This window comes from Panthera tigris, chromosome A2 (genome assembly GCF_018350195.1).
Source record: "Panthera tigris isolate Pti1 chromosome A2, P.tigris_Pti1_mat1.1, whole genome shotgun sequence".
Taxonomy (NCBI): domain Eukaryota; kingdom Metazoa; phylum Chordata; class Mammalia; order Carnivora; family Felidae; genus Panthera; species Panthera tigris.
In genome coordinates, this window is record NC_056661.1 from 114,574,319 (window position 1) to 114,593,019 (window position 18,701).

Genomic DNA, 18,701 nt, shown 5'->3' on the forward strand with positions numbered 1-18,701 from the left:
GTGGGGCTTGAACTCACAACCCCAAGATCAAGTGTTGCATGCCTTACCAACTGAGCCAGCCAGGCACCCCAATTTTTACATTTCTTATTTTATGATAGGCAATATCAAATAGTTAGCATCATCCAAAATGTAGTAGTATAATGTCATAAGGTTTCATTGTTTGGTTAGCTTTAAAAAAAAATACATATATAATCACTACATTCTGAAAATGATGTGTATGGCAGATACATTTTTCTGTAAAGACTTTTATGTATTGGGTATACTTTGAACTGGATTTGTTCAACTCTGCAATTCTCTGTTTAATAGTGTCGTTAAAAGACATTTGAGAGGTGCCTGGGTGGCTCAGTCAGGTTAAGCCTCTGACTCTTGATTTTGGCTCAGGTCATGCTCTCAGGGTTCATGAGTTTGAGCCCCATGCTGGATTGGGATTCTCTCTCTCCTGTCTCTCTGCCCCTCCCCCTGCTCACGCGGGCACTCTCTCTCTCAAAATAAACAAACTTAAAGAAAAAAGCAACATTTGGTGAAGTAGTGTTTACTTATTTTTTCACCGAATATTTCGGCCTCAAAATGTGTAGGGCACTGTGGAGTATAGAGATTGATGCATACGGTGTGGTCCTTGCCCACCATCCCTTAAGAGGCAGCATATAAATGTCATTCATGCAATCCTTAAAAATGTCAGTGATGTGTCCAAAATGGTCTTAATTTTCTTTAATGGCCCAGTTTAAAGCTTTTACTTAGGAACTTCTGTAAACCCTTCTTGAACATATCTGAAATGAAAATACCAAAGCGCCTTCATTAAAATAAAAGTGCCTTCATAAAACAACACTTCTTTATTTTTATTATTTAAAAAAAATTTTTTTTTAACGTTTTATTTATTTTTTTTTGAGACAGAGAGAGACAGAGCATGAACGGGGGAGGGGCAGAGAGAGAGGGAGACACAGAATCGGAAGCAGGCTCCAGGCTCTGAGCCATCAGCCCAGAGCCCGACACGGGGCTCGAACTCACGAACCGTGAGATCCGTGGCCTGAGCTGAAGTCGGACGCTTAACCGACTGAGCCACCCAGGCGCCCCTATTATTTTTTTTTTTAAGTAAACTCCATGTTCAACATGGGACTTGAACTCTTGACCTTGAGATAAAGAGCTGCATGCTCTATGGACTAAGCCATCCAGACACTCCATAAAATAACTTGTATCAAATAAAATATATATCTTTAATGTTTATTTATGTTTTGAGAGAGAGAGAGAGAGACAGAGTGTGAGCAGGGGAGGGGCAGAGAGAGAGGGAGACACAAAATCTGAAGCAGGCTCCAGGCTCTGAGCTGTCAGTACAGAGCCCAACACAGGGCTCAAACCCATGAACCACAAGATCATGACCTGAGCCGAAGCTGGACGTTTAACCAACTGAGCCACCCAGGAGACCCTCAAATAAAATATTTCTTAATTTTTTATTGTCACCCAGAGGTTTCTTGGTTTTTCTTGTCATAACAGAAATTGGCAGTCAAGGGACCACAAGAACTTCACTATGTACTCTCTAAAGAACTCCCCCTGAGGTGCCTGGGTGGCTCAGTCGGTTAAGCATCTGACTCTTGGTTTCAGCTCAGGTCATGGTTTCATGGGTTCGAGCCCCACATTGGGCTCTGCACTGGCAGCACGGAGCCTTCTTGGGATTCTCTCTCTTCCCCTCTCTCTGTACCTCCCCTACTCGAGCTGTCTCTGTCTCTCTCAAAATAAATAAATAACACTTAAAAAACAGAAAATAATGCCCCCTGCCCCCCAAACATCTCTCATGATGGAAAGCACGCTTTCTAATTTTAAATATGTAAGCAATGAATCATGAGAATCCACTCCCGAAGTGAAGAGCACAGTGTATACACTGTATGTTAGCTAACTTGATAATAAATTATATTAAAAAAAAAAAATAGGGGCTCCTGGGTTGCTCAGTTGGTTGAGCGTCCGACTTCAGCTCAGGTCATGATCTCATGGTTCATGGGTTCAAGCCCCACATAGGGCTCTGTGCTGACAGCTTGGAGCCTGAAGCCTGCTTCGGATTCTGTGTCTCTCTCTCTCTCTCTCTGACCCTCCCCTGTTCATGTTCTGTCTCTGTCTCAAAAATAAACATTAAAAAAAATTTTTTTTAATAAAAAACAAATAAAAAAAATACCTGGATTTAATTAACTAGTTCACACTTGTCCTCCCCGCCCCCGTTTCTTTCAGCAATGTTTTGAAACTCAGTCATATATCCTCTTATTTTGACTTTCTAGATTATAAATATCCTGGTTCTTCCAGTCTTACCTCTTAAAATTATTCATTGGTGGATGCCTTTGATCATGTGTTGCCTTCTCCCAGACTTCTGTCTTCCTTCCCATTGTTTTGGAAGCAATATTCAACATCCAGGCATGGATTCACTATAATTTGTGAAAGTAAAAGTTGTTGTCTAAAGACTTCTTCAGTAATTTGTGAGTATCAGCCAGGGTGAGTAAATTTCAGGCTTCTTGGGACTGCATTTCAGGTTGCTGTTTAAATGCAATTATACATGATAACTCCTCAGTCTCTTTCCAGGGTAATGGTTATTGGCTCAGAGCAAAGCCCCTCATTCTTCCTCTTCACTCTTACCTAGGCTGAAGCTTATTTTGCACTCTTTATGTTCTTGAGCAAATGGACGGAGAAAAAAAAAAATTGTTGATGGGGGTGTTGATTGGTGTGTAAAGTGGTTAAGTAGAAATTATCATATCAGCATGTTGTCATATTCCCAAATGTAGGATACTCTTACCTAATGATTAATTACTCTTATTAATGATTAAATAAATTGAACTCACCTAAATGATGTCACACAGAGGTTTAGCCTTGTACGTTTTTATCTAGCTGTTCCCTAATTTGAAAATGAGTGGGCTGGACTAAGTGATCTTTAAAGAAAGCCCTTTCCAACTGTAAAATTTTACTGATTCTCCTGAAACAGCAAACTGCTACCCCAGGATGACTTTCTTTACTGCTTAGTTTTTGCCATTTAGTATTTAAATATTGTTTGGAGAAACATATGTCACAGCTAACAGGGGGATATAGATCGTAATTAAGTTATTCTGCTGGGAAGAAATGAAGAATATGATAAGGATAATACATTTCCATCTAAAGTTATACTTGTGACAGGACTCATGTTTTCAAAAACCTCACTTTTTAAAAGGTGAGAGGAGGGGTGAGTGGATTTTTGTCCTCAGGCACAAATCTTTAGAAATTCTAGCATCAGGGGTGCCTGGGTGGCTAAGTTGGTTGAGCATCCAACTCTTTTTTTTTTTTTAATTTTTGTAAATGTTTATTTATTTTGAGACAGAGAAAGACAGAGCATGAATGGGAGAGGGTCAGAGAGAGAGGGAGACATAGAATCTGAAACAGGCTCTGGACTCTGAGCTGTCAGCACAGAGCCCGACGTGGGGCTCGAACTCACGGACCGCGAGATCATGACCTGAGCCGAAGTTGGATGCTTAACCAACTGAGCCACCCAGGCGCCCCAAGCATCCAACTCTTAATTCACTCAGGTCATGACCCCAGGGTCGTGGGATCAAGCCCCATGTCAAGCTCCATGCTGAGCATGGAGTCTGCTTAATATTCTCTCTCTCTCTCTCTCTCTCTCTCCCCCCCCCCGACCTTGCGTTCTCTCTCTCTCTAAAAATAAAAAATTATTTAAAAAAAAGAAATCCTATGGGTGCCTGGGTGGCTCAGTTGGTTAAGTGTCCGACTCTTGATTTCAGCTCAGGTCTTGATCTCATAGTCGTGAATTCAAGCCCTGCACTGGGCTCCAGACTGGATGTGGAGCCTACTTAAAAAAGAAAAAAATCACATGGGGCACCTGGGTGATTCAGTTAATTAAGCATGCAACTTTGGCTCAGGTCATGATCTCATGGCCCTTGGATTCGAGCTCTGCTTTGGGTTCTGTGCTGACAGCTCAGAGCCTGGAGCCTGCTTGAGATTCTGTGTCTCCTTTCCTCTCTGCCCCTCCCCACTTGTGCTCTCTCTCTATCAAAAATAAATAAACATTAAAAAAAATTTTTTTAAGTCACCATTTTGATCATATTAAAATGTATATGTTAGTGGTGCCTGGCTGGCTCAGTTGGTAGAGCATGCGACTCTTGATCTCAGGGTTGTGAGTTGGAGCCCCACGGTGGGTATAGAGATTACTTAAAAATAAAATCTTTAACAAAAATAAAATGTACATATTAAAATGTACAATTCGGTGGCATTTAGTATATCCACTATGTCTTGTGACCATCACCACTATCTAGTTCCAGAACATTTTCATCACCAAGAAGAAACCCTATTAAAGCATCACTTTTAAGGAGAGAGGGAGCAAACATATTTCATGGACCTTTGGATATCATTTCCTCTTCTGATTCTACTACCTATAAAATGAAACCTGAATTCTAGTCAAAGGTTCAAAAAAATCAAAACTAATGAAACTAGTCCTTAAGAATACATAGAGTATTCTGGGGCGCCTGGGTGGCTCAGTCGGTTAAGTGTCCGACTTCGGCTCAGGTCATGATCTCGCGGTCCGTGAGTTCAAGCCCTGCGTCAGGTTCTGTGCTGACAGCTCAGAGCCTGGAGCCTCTTTCAGATTCTGTGTCTTCCTCTCTCTGACCCTCCCCCGTTCATGCTCTGTCTCTCTCTGTCTCAAAAATAAATAAACATTAAAAAAAATTTTTTTTAAATAAAAAAAAAGAATACATAGAGTATTCAATAATGAGACACAGTGCTAAGGTCAGTGTATTCTTGTCTAGTATGGTATAGCTGTATCTTATAGGTGATCTTTCAAAATCTTTTTAACTTCAAAATCTTTTTAACTTTTCTGCCTATGTACTAAACAATATGACACTAGTTTCTTTTTTCTTACAATATGATGCCATGATTTGTTTTCCAAAGGATTAATCTGCTGAAAAGTATTCTTTTTGTTTGTTTGTTTTCTAATGTTTATTTTTGAGAGAGACAGAGTGCGAGCTGGGGAGGGGCAGAGAGAGAGAGAGGGAGACACAGAATCCGAAACAGGCTCCAGGCTCTGAGCTGTCAACACAGAGCCCGACACGGCTCGAACTCACAGGACTGCAAAATCATGACCTGAGCAGATGTTCGACACTTAACCAACTGAGCTAACCAGGCACCCCTGCTGAAAAGTATTCTAAGCCTACTTGCACTGTAGTTAGTTAAGTGATATTCCATATGCTCAGCAAGCCCAGGAGTAGTGATTCATACGACATACATTATAGAAATGTTCTTATTGTTGGGGCACCTGGGTAGCTCAGTCAGTTAAGCGCCTGGCTTTGCTCAGGTCATGATCTCACAGTTCGTGGGTTCCAGCCCTGCATCAAGCTCTGTGCTGACAGCTTGGAACCTGGAGCCTGCTTTGGATTCTGTGTCTCCCTCTGTCTCTGCCCCTCACCCGCTCACACTCTGTCTCTGTCTCTCTCAAAAATAAATAAACATTAGGGGTGCCTGGGTGGCTCAGTCGGTTAAGCGTGTGACTTCGGCTCAGGTCATGATCTCACGGTTTGTGAGTTCAAGCCCTGCATCAGGCTCTGTCTCTGACCCTCCCTCCCTCTCTGACCCTCCCCCTACTCGCATTCTGTCTCTCTCTCCCTCAAAAATAAACAGTGAAAAATTAAAAATAAATAAACATCAAAAAATTTTTTTTAAGATGTTCTTATTTTTATTTTATTTTTTTAATGTTTATTTATTTTTGAGAGAGAGAGAGACAGAGCGCAAGGGAGGGAGGGGCAGAGAGAGAGAAGGAGACAGAATCGGAAGCAGGCTCCAGGCTCCAAGCTGTCAACGCAGAGTCCAATTCGGGGCTTGAACTCACAAACCACGAGATCATGACCTGAGGCGAAATCGGACACTTAACTGACTGAGCCACCAAGGTGCCCCTAGAAATGTTCTTTTTTTTTTTTTTTTAAGTAGGCTCCACGCCCAGCATGGAGCTTGAACTCACAACGTGGGGTTCAAGAGTCACAAGCTCTACCAACTGAGCCAGCCAGCTGCCCCATTATAGAAGTGTTTTTGGAGGAATTGGGTCACTCATTCCTTTCTTTATTTTTTTTATTTATTTATTTTTTAAATTTTTTTTCACGTTTATTTACTTTTGAGACAGAGAGAGAGACAGAGCATGAACGGGGGAGGGTCAGAGAGAGAGAGAGGGAGACACAGAATCTGAAACAGGCTCCAGGCTCTGAGCTGTCAGCACAGAGCCGGACGCGGGGCTCGAACTCACGGACCGCGAGACCATGACCTGAGCCGAAGTCAACCACTTAACCCACTGAGCCACCCAGGCGCCCCACTCATTCCTTTCTTTAAAAGAAAAAAGAATTTATTTTATTTTATTTTTAATTAACTAGTTAATTAATTAATGTATTTATTTTACAGTGGAGAGGTCTGGCGGTCAACACATTAACAAAGTAATCAAACCTAGCATCACCAATAGTGGAACAACACATGTGTCTCCATGAGGTTTTGGTGCCTAAACCCAGGATCATTCTTATCATAAAGGTAAGATTTTTCCAGTTTTTTGCTTATTATTATTGAATATGCTTTAACCACAGTGCTCTCCTTTCAAAATATAGTTTTGAAACATTTTGACATTTTATTCTTTTTTTATTTTCAAAGTAAATTCTCCCCCTAACATGGGGCTCAAACTCATGACCCCAAGATCAAGGGTCGCTGAGCCAGGCAGGTGCCCCTATTTTAGTTTTTGTTTAAATGAATTTATACTTACAGAAGATTTGAAAGAATACTTTATAGAAAGGGATTAATGTCTTTCCTGGGTTCATTTTTAAATAAATTTATCTATTTCTTCTAGAAATTGGTCTGTTTAAGCTTTCTGTCTCTCTCTGGAGGTAGGGCAATACTGATAAAAGGAAATGTTTTTTTTAATGTTTATTTATTTTGAGAAAGAAAGAGATAGAGAGCAGGTGTGTGAGTGGGGAGGGGCAGAGTGAGAGGAAGAGAGAATCCCAAAATCCCAAACAGGCTCTGCACCATCAGCTGGACGTGGGGCTCCATCACATGAACTGTGACATCATGACCTGAGAAAAATCAAAATCAAGAGTTGGACGCTTAACTGACTGAGCCACCCAGGAGCCTGAGGAAACATATTTTAATAAAAGAAAGCACCAGTTGATAACTTCCAGTTCAAGTCCTACCAACAGAGATCTTCCTCACCTTCCCTTATTCCATCTTTCTATCTTTCTTTTCTCACAATGAAAAATATGGGTTCCCAACATCCATTATTTCCACTCATGATTTTCAAACCAAAACATAGCTTCAATTCTGTTCTCTAAAAGACCATGATTTTTTATTTGGGCAGGGTTAGGAACAAATCCAGGGTTAGGAGTATTAAGGAGTATTAAGCTGTTTAGAAAAAATATCCACACATACAAACACATCTAGTTCTGAGTATATATTTAAATGTTCACAGTCTCTCTAAAGTTCATCCATTGTTTCTAGCCATGGACCCTAGGTTAAGACTCATTTCCTTAAACTACCTAATCTAAGGGGTATCTTGTTCTAAAGGGGATTTTATTTTTATTTTGTTTTTAAATGTTTATTTTTCAGAGAGAGAAAGCATGAGTGGGGGAGGTGCAGAGAGAGAGAGGATGAATGATCCCAAGCGGGCTCTGACCTAACAGCATAGAGCCTGATGAGGGGCTCAAACTCAATGACCTGAGCTGAAGTTGGACATTCAACTGACTGAGCCACTCAGGCGCCCCTGTTTAAATTATTTTAAATAGACAATAAACATTGATTTTTTAAAAATTGAGATAGTGTTAGGGGCGCCCGGGTGGCTCAGCCAGTTAAGCGGCCGACTTTGGCTCAGGTCATGATCTCGAGGTCCGTGAGTTCGAGCCCCACGTCGGGCTCTGTGCTGACAGCTCAGAGCCTGGAGCCTCTTTCAGATTCTGTGTCTCCCTCTCTCTGATCCTCCCCCGTTCATGCTCTGTCTCTCTCTGTCTCAAAAATAAATAAACGTTAAAAAAAAATTAAAAAAAAAAATTGAGATAGTGCTAAAGAATGGACTGTGAAAATTAAGTCTTCTTTCAATATGAGACCTGCAATAAATTTATTTCCTTCCCCAGAGGAAACTGCCGTGTCCATTTCACATGTATTTCCAAAGTATTTACAACAAATATGTACACATCTGCATTTCATGCATGTACGTATATACACCACACACAAAATCATAAATGGCAGCATAGAATACATACTACTATACACTTTGATGTTTTTCACCTTATGAATATGAATATGTACTGGTTTTATCAGTACATATAGATTGTATCGTTTAAAAAAATTTTTTTTTAATGTTTGGGGCGCCTGGATGGCTCAGTCAGGTGTCCGACTTCAGCTCAGGTCATGATCTCAAGGTCTGTGAATTCGAGCCCCACGTCTGAGCTCTGACAGCTCAGAGCCTGGAGCCTGCTTCAGATTCTGTGTCTCCTTCTCTCTCTCTCTGCCCCTCTTCCACTCACATTGTCTCTCTCTCTCTCTCAAAAATAAATAAGCATTAAAAAAAATTATAAAAATAAAGGAAATAAAATTATTAAAAATTTTTAATGTTTATTTATTTACTTTTAAAGAGAGAGAGAGAGAGAGAGAGCAAGTCAGGGAGAGGCAGAGAGAGAAAGAGGGAGAGAAAATCCCAAGCAGGCTCCAAACTTACAGCCCAGAGCCCAAAGCATGGCTTGAACTCACAAACTGTTATTTCATGACCTGAGCCGAAAACAAGAGTCAGACGCCTAACAGACTGAGCCACCCAGGCACCCCTTAAAAAAAAATTTTTTTTAGGGTTTATTTATGCATCTTTTTTTTTTTTGTTTTCAAACTAGGTTCCGTGCCCAGCATGGGGCTTGAATTTTCAACCCTGAGATCAAGAGTCACATGCTCCATAGACTGAGCCACTTAGGTGCCTTAGATTATATCATTTTTAAAGTGTTTTTCTTTTGCAAGTTTTTTTTTTTTAATGTTTATTTTTGGGAGAGAGAGACAGAGAGTAGAGTGGGCAAGGGGCAGAGAGAGAGGCAGACACAGAATCTGAAGCAGGCTCCAGGCTCTGAGCTGTCAGCACAGAGCCCAAGGCAGGGCTCCAACTCACAAACCTGGAGATCATGACCTGAGCCAAAGTTGGATGCTTAACCAACTGAGCCACCCAGGCGCCCCTGCAAGGTTTTTTTCTTTGTTTGTTTTGTTTTTTAAGTAATAATCATGCTATTTTTGTTTGTTTGTTTATTTATTTTGAGAGAAAGAAAGTGCTCTTGTGAGTGGGGGAGGGGCAGAGAGAATCCCAAGCAGGCTCCCTGCTGTGAGCATGGAGTTTGACATGGGGCCCAAACTCCCTAATGGTGAGATCATGAGCTGAGCCAAAATCAAGAGTCAGACGCTTAACTGACTGAGCTACCCAGGAGCCCCTCTTTTGCAAGTTTTAGTAACAGTATTCCATTGAATGGATTGCCATTATATGATTTTACTAGTCTCCTGTTGATGGACTTCTACGCTGCATTGATAAGGAATGTTATACATATTTTCATACATACTTTATACATGTAAACATTTTTATACATATTTATGTATATTCATGTATATGTGCCCATATGCACGTATATCTAAGTTATATTCCTAAAAGTGGTTATTTAAATTTAAGACCAAATAAGTAAATTTAAAACCAACCTTTTCATACTAGTTTGGCTATTATTAAGTAAAAAAAATATGGTGTTAAAAAAAATTTTTTTTTAACGTTTATTTATTTTTGAGAGAGAGTGAGACAGAGCATGAATGGGGGAGGGTCAGAGAGAGGGAGACACAGAATCTGAAAGAGGCTCCAGGCTCTGAGCTGTCAGCACAGAGCCCGACGCGGGGCTCGAACTCACGGACCGTGAGATCATGACCTGAGCCGAAGTTGGCCGCTTAACCGACTGAGCCACCCAGGCGCCCAAAAAAATATATGTTTTGTGTATATTCTAAGATATATAAATAATTTAAACTGTCAATTAGGTTTTTAAATGTATTATTAGTATTCTGTTGTCCAAGAGATGACTGAGAATTCTAAATCTAAATGTCCAATTCAGATTTGAAGTACTATATAATATCAACATAACTTCAACTCAAATTTAGGGCCATTTCTATGAGCATTCATGTTGAGATAGTAAAGTTTAGATCATGTGTTGGAGTGATCTGGTTAATTGAATTTTCTCAATTGACTTTTGGTTAGAAAGTCCTTTTTTTTTTAAAGTTTATTTATTTATTTTTGAAGTAGAGAGAGTGGGACGGAGGGAGGGGCAGAGAGACGGGGAAAGAGAGAATCCCAAGCAGGCTCTGCACTGCCACATGGAGCCCAGTGCGGGGCTCGAACTCACAAACTGCGAGATCATGACCTGAGCCGAAATCAAGAGTCGAATGCTTAACTGACTGGGCCACCCAGGTGCCCTGAAATAGTATTTTCTTTTCTTTTCTTTATTTTACTTTTTAAATGTTTAGTTATTTATTTTGAGACAGAGAAAGCCTGAGCAGTGGAGGGGCAGAGATAGAGAGATTCCTAAGCAGGCTCTTAACTGACTGAGCCATGCAGGTGCACTGACCCTTTATTTCAACTCTTGATGTAAAAATTTTAAATGTGTTAGCCTGCAACTTTTAATCTAATAAACAACTTTTAACAATCTTCACACATCTTAAAATTAAGTCTAATTGTAATTTACTGTGGAAATTACAGGACCTTTACTAAATCTCTACAGACTAAAAGGCCAAAGAATTAAAATTATTTTACTAAATAAAATTTTGGTTATCACTGTTATCACTTTGTTTTGTTATGACACATCTGTTACCTAAGACTAGATTAACCCTTAGTTTACCAAGGACTTAACTTACTTAACTTTTACTTAAGATTAAATTTAACATTCTTTTCACACCAATTCAATCTGTCTGGAAAGTTGATTCAAGAATTAGTAAGTACTGGGGCGCCTGGGTGGCTTGGTCGGTTAAGCGTCCGACTTCGGCTCAGGTCATGATCTCACGGTCCGTGAGTTCGGGCCCCGCGTCGGGCTCTGTGCTGACAGCTCAGAGCCTGGAGCCTGTTTCGGATTCTGTGTTTCCCTCTCTCTCTGCCCCTCCCCTGTTCATGCTCTGTCTCTCTCTGTCTCAAAAATAAATAAACGTTAAAAAAAAAAAAAGAATTAATAAGTACTAAAGAAGTACTAAGCATAATTGATGATATGAAAAAGTTTCTGTACAGCTCTCTGTAACTATTGAAGTAGATTATAAAATTAATGTAAACCCCAGCTGTACACATTTAGTCAAAAATCATATTGTACACTTAAATATGGTGAACTGATTTTGTGTAAACTATACCTCAATGAAACTGATTTTAAGAAGTGCTAGAAGAATGATTAATAAATAGTATGAATCCTTTTGAGTGAAAATAAACCACTTAAAAATATATACTTTTTAAATTTTGTTAACATTTATTTATTTTTGGGAGAGAGATAGAGTGTGAGCGGGGGAGGGACAGAGAGAGAGACACAGAATCTGAAGCAGGTTCCAGGCTCTGACCTGTCAGCACAGAGCCCGACGCGGGGCTTAAACCCATGAACCATGAGATCATGTCCTGAGCCAAAGTTGGATGCTTAACTGACTGAGCCACCCAGGTGCCCCCATTGAAAAATATTTTAAAAACAAAACAATAAGACAAATCATTGCTTGCTTTTGTGTCTTTTCAGTCTCCTTTAATCTGGAATCTTCTGCAATTTTTCTCTTTCATGACATTGGGAATTTTGAAGCATACAGATCAGTTACTTTATAGAATGTCTCTTGACTGGTAGTTACCTGTTTTTCCTTATGATTAGAATCATTATGTATTTTTATGGAATGCAACAAGTGATATTGTCCTTAGTTCATCCCATCAGGAAGCATATAATGTCCATTAGTCCCACTACTGGTGATATTAATTTTGATCACTTAGGTAAGGGGAGTTTGCCAGGTTTCCCTGGTATAAAACTATACAGATTTTTTCCCTTAGTAATTAGCAAGTAGCTTGCAGGGAGAGATTTTCAGACTGTGTTTCTCATCTTTCCTTAAAACTTATACCTTTGGGGTGCCTTCGTGTGGTTTAGTCAGCTAAGCATCTGACTTCAGCTCAGGTCATGATCTCACGGTTTGGTTTGTGACTTTGAATCCCACACTGGGTGAGCCCTAGCCCTGCTTTAGGGGAGCCCCATTCTCTCTCTCTCTCTCCTTTTTCTCTGCCCCTTGCTCACTTGCGCCCTCTCTCTCTCAAAAGAAAAAAAAAACCTTATACCTACTAGTTTTAGCAACCACTGAGGAGTCTTGCTTGTCTTACTACTATTGTGGTTGTCAAATGGTTAATTTATAGCTTTATTTTTTATATTTACACATTTAATTCACCTGTCATTTATATTAATGTAGTATAAGGCAAGAGTGTAAATTTATTTCCTTCCAAAGAGTCAATTGTACTATCTTCTGTCCTTTTTCTACCAATATGAAATGTCACATTTATCATGTACATTCTCATAGGTACTTGCATCTATTCTGGACTCTATTCCTTTAACAAAATCCTGCCCCCTCTTGTATGAGAATTTGACCTTTCAAATGACCTTTCATTGCATTTGTTTCGTTGCATTTGTTTCTCTGGCACCCTGATAACTGTCAAATCTATTACATTTATTTATGGCAAAAATGACCTGATTAGTAAATTAGACTTCTAGACTAGAACTGTATCTGATGGGGACACTGTGCTGTGAAGCTTCCAAGTGCAGTAACATAACAGGGCATGTTTTCCAGGAATTTTGGAAGCTATACCTATGGAGTTGTTACAAGAGATATTGGGTGCCGATGCATAAAACTTTCAAAGCAAGGAGAGTCCTGCACTTGCAGGATGTGGATTTCCTTTTTTTTTTTTTTTTTTAAGAGATGTATTTTTTTCCCTTTATTTTAAAAAAATGTTTATTTTTGAGAGACAGAGCACAAGTCGGGGAGGGGCAGACAGAGAGGGAGACACAGAATTAAAAGCAGGCTCCAGGCTCTAGCTGTCAGCACAGAGCCCAACACAGGCTCCAACCCGTGAACTGTGAGATCATGACCTGAGCTGAAGTCACCTGAGCCACTCAGGTGCACCCCTCCCCCTTTTTAAAATTTTTTGAGAGAGAGACAGAGACAGAGATACACACACACACAGAGAGAGAGAGAGAGAGAGAGAGAGAGAGCATGGGCAGGGCAGAGAGAGAAGATGACAGAGAATCCCAAGGAGGCTTCCTTCGTGCTGTCCGTGCAGAGTCCAACCTGGGGCTTGAACTCAAGAACCAAGAGATCATGACCTGAGCCAAAATCAAGAGTCAGACGCTTAACCAACTGAGCCACCCAGGTGCTCCACACAGTGTGGATTTCATCACCTTGCACCAAGTTGTACTGCTGTGTGGACTATATATGAACTTGTGGAATGCCATACTGCCCTACTGCATTCTGCTTCCCACTCTATATTTTCCAAAGTATGATGCCAAATGTGGGCTAATAGAATTTTCTGTATCTGAATGTCTGCCGGAATTTAAGATGACACCTTGATGAATGTAACAAGAGCATTCTGAAACTCCATTTAAATGTATATATAAATTTGGGATTTATATTGTAATGTTTCTATCAGGCTTCCCATTCAGTAGTGCACAAATGGAATCAGGATCCATGTATAGAAAACAACAAATATTTTTTCCTCATGTCTTATACTTAAATTTATGGTATTAATGGGGCACCTGGCTGGTTCAGTTGGAATTCAACTCAATCTCAGAGTCATGAGTTTGGGCCTCATGTTGGATGTAGAGAGGACTTAAAAATAAACTTAAAAAATATAAATTTATGGTATTTAAAAAAGTGTAAACACTAGGGGTGCCTGGGTGGCTCAGTTAAGCATCCAACTCTTGATTTCTGCTCAGATCATGATCTCATGGTATGTGGGTTTGAGCTCCCATTAGGTTCTGTGCTGACAGTGTGGAGTCTGCTTGAGATTCTCTCTTTCTGCTCCTCCCTGCCTCAAAATAAATAGTTAAAAAAAAAAAAAAAAGGGTAGGGGCACCTGGGTGGCTGTCAGTTGAGTGTCTGATTTAGGCTTAGGTCATGATTTTGCAGTTCATGGATTCAAGCTCTGCATTGTGCTTGCTGCTGTCAGCTCAGAGCCTGCTTTGGATCTTTGTTCCCCACCCTCTTCCTCTGCCTCAACGCCCTTGGGTTCTTTCTCTTAGAAGTAAATAAACATTAGCACTGGGTGTTGTATGGAAACCATTTTGACAATAAATTTGACATATTGAAAAAACAAAAAAATAAAATAAAAAAATAAAAAAGCTTCAGTATGAAAAAAAAAATAAATAAATGGAACCCTCTAAAAAAAAAAAAGTAAATAAACATTAAAGAATGTATTTTTTTAAAAAAGGGAAAATACTAAATCCTGAGGAACCAGAGCATATAAATAACTTATATTGTATTAAAAGTTAAATTACAAATACATGTATGCCTTTACAAAGAAGTTAGTGAAAATAACTTTTTAAAAAGATTTTTATTTTTTTAAGTAATCTCTACACCCAACGTGGGGCTTGAACTTACAAACCCGAGATCAAGAATCCCATGCTCTACCAACTGAACCAGCCAGGCACCCCCAAAATAATTTGTTTTTCAAGTTTACTCATTTTGAGAGCAAGAGCAGAGGGAGAGAACTGCAAGCAGGTTCTGCACCACCAGCATGGAGCCCCATGCAGGGCACAAACTATGAGATTATGATGTAAGCAGAAACCAAAAGTCTGATGCTCAACTAACTGAGCCACTCAGGTGCCCTGAAAATAATTACCCTTTAAAAGATTTAATTTTTACTCCCGACGTGGTGCTTGAACTCACAACCCTGAGATCGAGTCATAACTCTACCAACTGAGCCAGGCAGGTGCCCGCTTGAAAATAATCTTTTTTTTTTTTTAATTTTTTTTTTAAACGTTTATTTATTTTTGAGACAGAGAGAGACAGAGCATGAACGGGGGAGGGGCAGAGAGAGAGGGAGACACAGAATCGGAAGCAGGCTCCAGGCTCTGAGCCATCAGCCCAGAGCCCAACGGGGGGCTTGAACTCACGGACCCTGAGATCGTGACCTGAGCTGGAAGTCGGATGCTTAACTGACTGAGCCACCCAGGCGCCCCTGAAAATAATCTTTAATATACAGTACTCGGAAAACAAAATTCATGTCTTTGTTTTCAAAAAAAAAAATAATAATAACAACATTTTGGAGACGCCTGGGTGGCTCAGTCAAATGAGCGTTGGATTTCAGCTCAGGTCATGATCTCATGGTTTGGGAGTTTGAGCCCCACATCAGCTGTCAGCCCAGAGACCTCTCTGCCTCTCCCCCCTGCTTGTGCTATACCTCTCTCAAAAATAAACATTAAAAAAAAAAATTAAAAAAATTAAAAAAGGGGCACCTGGGTGGCTCAGTCTGTTAAGTGTACACCTTTGGCTCAGGTCATGATCTCACAGACTGTGAGTTCAAGCCCTGCATCTGGCTCTGTGCTGACAGCTTGGAGCCTGGAGCCTGCTTTGGATTCTGGGTCTCCCTCTCTCCCTCTGCCCCTCCCCCACTTGCTTGCTTGCACGCACTATCTCAAAAATAAACATTAAAAAAAAACTTAAAAAAAGAACATTTTCCACTGACATCTCTGCATTTGATTTTGTAAATATCAGAATGCTTCACTTATCTGACATCAGGAATCTCAGTGTTCCATACAAATGAACTTTCAAGGTGACTTAAGCACTCAATCCTTTGCTTAATTGTTAAATTGTCATTTCTCTCCCTTTATTAGACAGGTTCATAATAAAACCAATTCTGTTTTTAGGGTCATCGTGATTGAATATACTTTCAGCCTAGATCCCTTCTGTATACTCCTTTTATGCTTTAGTTCTTTAACTTAATGGAACTTTTTTTTAATTAAAAAAATTTTCTCTTAATGCTTATTTTTGAGAGAGAAACAGAGTGCAAGCAGGGGAGGGGCAGAGAGAGGAGACACAGAATTGGAAGCAGGGTCCAGGCTCTGTGCTGTGAGCACAGAGCCCAACAGGGGACTTGAACTCACAGACTGAGATCATGACCTGAGCGAAAGTTGGGCACTTAACCAACTAAGTCACCCAGGCGCCCCTAAAAAATATTTTTTTTAATGTTTAATTGTGAGAGAAACAGAGTGTGAACAGGGGAAGGGCAGAGAGGGAGTCACAATCCAAAGCAGGCTCCAGACTCTGAGTTGTCAGCACAGAGCCTGATGCAGGGCTAGAACTCAAGAACTGTGAGATTATGACCTCAGCTGAGGTCAGGCGTTTAACCAACTGAGCCATCCAGGCACCCCTAACTTGATGGAACCTTCTGACTGGGAAGTTAGCTAATGGACCCAACCAATCTTTTTCCCATGTTACTATTCCCATCCATTCATAAAAACATTTATTGGGCACTTACTCCACACCAGGCACCGTTCCAGGCACCAACCATGCAGCAAACTTCATGCCTCCTTGGCTACCTAATCATTTTATAACTATCAAATGGCAGGATACATCAGAGAGAAATAATACCAAATTAGATATGTGTGGATCTTTAAGGAGTTTCAATTTTTTACTATGTCTGTGTGTGGTAAACTACATATTTTTACCATTTTTTTAAACAGCTTATTTAGAGAGAGCACAAGTGGGTAAGGGGCAGACAGAAAATACCAAGCAGGTTCTGCACTGCCAGTGCAGAGTCCAATGCAGGCTCAAACTCATGAACTAGGAGATCACTGACCTGAGCCAAAGCTGGATGCCTGACCCACTGAGCCACCCCAGGCACCCCATACTTGTTAACAGTGCACAGATCTATGGCATTAAGCACATTCACATTGTGCAAACTTCACTACCATCCATCTCCAACCTTTTCATCTTCTCCAACCAAAACTATACAAATTAAACACCAACACTCCAATGTCCCCTCTGTACATAAAGTTTTCCCAAATTAACGTGATCAGAACACCACTGTTAGAAAACTGTAGCACCTGTACCCATGTGCTCATGCTCGCCTCTGAAGGGAGAGGATAGCCTATTTAGGCCCCCTTTTTATACATATTTAAATAAAGTAAGCTCCACTCCTAACATGGGGCTTGAACCCACAACCCTGACATCAAGAGCTGCAGGGTCCACCAACCTCATGAAGTAGCCAGGTGCTCCTAGGCCCTCTTTTTGATAGTCTGAATTTTCCCAAATTTGTCAACTTTATCCCCAATCCACTGTTCAATGCATCTTGACAGTTACATTTCCTGCATCAAGAGAGTATGCCTCTCCTCTCAGATTTACAAACAAAAGCCTGAAAATTTATATAAGCCTGAAAATTATGCCATAAAAATTTATCCCTGGATTAAATTACCATCAGAGACATGTAAATTGCACAGCACAGTATACCATTGGGACTCATGACTGGTTTGTGCTAAGCAATAGCTTTCTTTCAAATTTTATAAACGCCATGTGTGGGTTTCTCAAGTGGATAGGCTTTTGGGGATCAATTACCCAAATGCACAGAATTAGTGAAGAATCATTTCAAGTATACAGGATTCCACAGTACGCATTTTTGTCCTAACATTATGTAGTGTTACTTTCTCCCTAGTTTCAGTAGTTTTTTCATTAGCTCTTTCTTTTAAACTGTATGCCCAACCTAGGGGTCGAATGCACATCCCTGAGATCTGGAGTCACATGCTTTACCGAGCCAGAGGAGTTCCTCCATTAGTTCTTCTGGCCACATTGTTTATGTTTTTATAAAGTGGTAATTTCACTTTGAAACAATTTTGTTGTGTAAATAATTCAGAGTATAGCTTACTTTCCTTTAGTAAAATTTCAACATCTTGTCTCAAGACCTCTCTCTCCTATATTGTTGATGGGAGGTTAAATTGGCAAAGCTTGCACCTGTTTGCTTTCTTGAAAGTTAAAATTTTCTTGTCTATACTCATGACTCCCATCAATGGTACATTTGAGAGAGTGTGCTCCAGCTTAAGCTTGGGAGGGTGAGAGAGGAAGAGAGAGAATCCCAAGCAGGTTCCACGCTGTCAGCACAGAGCCTGATGTGGGGCTAGATCCCACAAACTGAGATCATGACCTGAGATCAAAAGTCAGATACTCAACTGAGTGAGCTACCCAGGCGCCCTCATCTTACCTTTCAATGTATACTTCATAGCACAAAAATGGAGACTTTTTTTTCCCTAATGTTTATTTATTATTGAGAGACAGAGACAGTATGAGCATGGGAGGGGCAGAGAGAGGAGGAGACAAAGATTCCGAAGCAGGCTTCAGGCTCCGAGCTGTCAGCACACATCCTGACGCAGGGCTTGAACCCACAAACCGTGAGATCATGACTTGAACCGAAGTCGGACGTTCAACGGACTGAGCCACCCAGGCGCCCCTAAAAATGCATATTTTGATCATTCAATCCACTTAAATTACTTGGGTGGGGAAAAAAAAATTCATACATGCAAAGCATTAAGTTTGGCATTGGTATGAAAGTTTTTTGTTTTGTTTTTTAAGTTTATTTTTGAGAGAAAAAGAGCACACAGAAGGGGCAGAGAGGGAGAAATAAAGAGAATCCCTAGCAGGTTCTGCACCGTCAGTGTGGAGCCTGAGGCAGCACTTGAACT